The sequence below is a fragment of the Triticum urartu genome, chromosome 7A, assembly GCF_056163025.1.
Source record: "Triticum urartu cultivar PI428250 chromosome 7A, HENAU_Tu73, whole genome shotgun sequence".
Taxonomy (NCBI): Eukaryota; Viridiplantae; Streptophyta; class Magnoliopsida; order Poales; family Poaceae; genus Triticum; species Triticum urartu.
Genome location: NC_141879.1, coordinates 106,178,876 through 106,182,078, shown reverse-complemented (window position 1 = coordinate 106,182,078; position 3,203 = coordinate 106,178,876).

The window sequence follows — 3,203 nt, the reverse complement described above, 5'->3', positions numbered from 1 at the left end:
TTCATGCCCACAAGTTCATCCAACCAAGTTCAAAATGAAAACAAAGTTCATGACACAAAAGAAAGACACATCAAGCCTCGTCCTCGTCTTCGTCCTCATCTTCGGAAGACGATTCTTCCTCCCCTAAAGATGATTCTTCCTCCTCCTCCTCATTGTCACGCACCGCATCACGTGAAGCTCGGACGGTGTTGGCAAAATCTTCAACGGCATCTCCATGAGGTGTGTGAGGCACACCGGAAGACATTCCGCCCATGGCGGTCGGAGATGCACCCATGCCTCCCATGAGAGAAGCAAAACTCATGCCTCCCATGGCGGCCATGGCGGCGGGCGGTGCTCCAAAGCCACCCATGGCTCCCATGGTCTCCATGGTAGCTCCAAAGTAATCCACGGCACCTAAGCCGCCCACGGTAGCTCCGAAGCCATCCATGACGCCAAGAGAAGTTAGAAATATATAGAACAATGCAAATAAGCTATCTATATGTGAATGCATTCAAAAAAATAACAAGAAAAGAAAAGTTGGAAAAAATTTCTACCTTTGGGGCATATCATCGAACACGTTGTGCGTGTCGGCCGCCGGCTCAACGAGTGAGCTCACCGGCGCTTCGGTAGCCGCCGCGCCCGTCACACGCCCTACAAACTTCTTCCTCCTCGCCTTCGAGGTGCCGGAGCCGTCCGCCGCCTTGTTCTTCTTCGCAGATGTCTTGCCGCGCGCGCTCGTGTGTGCCGCGCGCGGAAGCGGGCACCCCAAATACACAACACGAGTTGACGATTCAGACCGCGCGTCCAACTTCATATGCTGCGCGCGCGGTTATTGCACGCCCGCTGAAACACTTCACTGATTGCATGAAGCACTTCACTAATTGCACGCGTTAAAATGGCTAAATTTATGTCGCGGCGTTTGTTTAGCGCGACTGTTGGGGATGCTCTAAGGGTTGTGCTTAGCAGAGAGCGCCCAACCAAACCTCGATGGGAGGCAAAAGAAATGCAGCGCCCACCGCGGCCCGACACCGGCAGCTGCGTTCATCCCCGGGCGCCGATTAAACAAAGGGGTGGCCGGAGATCGCCGGCTCGTGGCGCACATGGGGGAGAGATCAAAGAGGAGAGCTTTTGTTCTCCCACAGGGTGGCAGGGGCGAGAATCGGAGGGCGAGGCGAGGCATGTGCTGTCAGATCTCGAGGAGGAAAGCAGAGACATCCATCGAGCGCTGGTCCTCCTCGAGTCGTGCCCGTCACACGCACGCACGCGCCGACGCGCGGGCGCCGGTCCGCCGCGGCCGGCACGGCGATGTGCGCGGTGGTCGCCGTGCATGCACGTCGTCGTTCGTCGGCGTTCGCGGCCGGGATCTGATCTCGGGCTGCGGTTGTCCCTGCGGGCTGCGGATCTGCGGACGGGGACGGTGCACGACCGAGATTCAGCCAGCTCGCAATCCTGATCTATCCCTGTGTTTTGACCATCGGGTGGATCAGGGATCGTGGTCGTGGGGCTGCACGTCTGGACGGAACTATCGGATGTCTCATATTTGAGTGAAGTCTGATTTAAATCTTGAGGTTGTAACGAACCTTCACCTCCGAATCAAGTCTGTACCCCGTCCTCTATAATCCCGGTCGTTTTCAATCTTAATCGCTTTTTAGGAGTGGATTTGATGATGTGGCAGGGAAGGCTGCTGGCTTTTTTAGAGAAAAACGAAGGGAGTGCATGCATGGTGCCTGGTAGCTTACGCATTCACTGTCCTGGTAAATCCTGTTTTCCTTTTCCTTTTTGCGGTCAATCGCGTACATAGGCTTAGGTAGCTCAGCACAGAGATACGCATGTACACACCGTGCAAGAACAAAAGGACGCATATATACCTGTGCACTCACGTACCTACGCGCACTGAAAGCCGCCCGGGTTACAAAACAACCGTTCCGACGTTCGTTGGGTCGCAATGGCATGAGCACGGGTACGTGGGACGACAAACTGCATGAAGGCACGGCTATTTTTTAGCAGACACTAAAGACTAGAAGTGGCAATGGCTGGGGCCAACTTAGAGCGTGTTTGGTTGCCCGCATGCAGCCCAACCAGGACCGCGCGGGATGTGCGTGGCCTGTTTGATAGCCCGCATACATTATTGGGCCTGCATCGCATGCTTCTTAAAGCATCTCAGGGCCTGGCTCACTGGGAACGTACGAATCGGCAGTTTTTCCAGGGACAGGCCCGAGCAGTGCACGTGGGCGGGCGCGGCTACACACACGCGGCCACCCTCGAGAAGCCGCGTTGCTTCCCGAAGCACCGGCAGTTATTAGCCTCACCGCTCCTCACCGCTCCCTCTCCCCACTCTTCCCCACTCTCTCAACTCTCATCGGCGGCGGCGGATCGGAGCAGAGGAAGAAGACCACCGGACTCCATCACCGGTGGCGGCGGATCGGAGCAGAGGAAGAAGACCACCGGACTCCATCAATGGCAGTAAGCACTTCTCTCTCTTCGACATGCACGCTAGATTCGATCCACGACGATAGATTCGATCCACGGCGGAGGGGAATGGGCAATAGAGGTAGATAAGCATAGGGGTAGTTCATAGCAGTTCATACGAGTTCATACATGCAAGATCGGAATGCATAAGGTAGATTTCAGGATTGGGGGATATGGGAATAGGGGGAAAGGGGGTACACAACGGACACCGGCTGACCGCGGCGGCCCGGCGTGCAGAGCGGTTGGTCGAGCCGCTGGCCTTCATCTTCTTCTTCATCGCCGTGCGGGCTGGCGTTTCGTCCTCGTCGTCCTCGGCGGAGTCGAGGTCGATCTGCCAGGTAGGATGGACTGGCTCCGACGCCCTAGCTGGCATGTGCACCGCATCTTCTTCCTCCTCCTTAGGCTCCCCGCCGATGACCGCCGGCGGCGCGATAGCCGTCTCCCAGTAACTGCGGCACAACAATCATTAGGAGCCCAGTAGGTCTTGTACTTACACCACTTCTTTCTCTGTTTAGGGTCGTCGGAGACGGCCTGATTCATGGCCCAGCGAATGATGTCAACTACCATCGCGCCCTTCGCTGGGTCAGGAATCAGTGTCTTCAGCTCATCTTTAGTGGCCTTCATGAGCACGGCATTAGATTCGTTCTGCATGTCCGGCATGGAGCCAAAGTTTGAGCACACCTTCATGATGTTCTCGAACTTGGTCCGGTCACCAGCCGTCCACCCGAGGAAGAAGGCCCTCTAGCCAATACCCC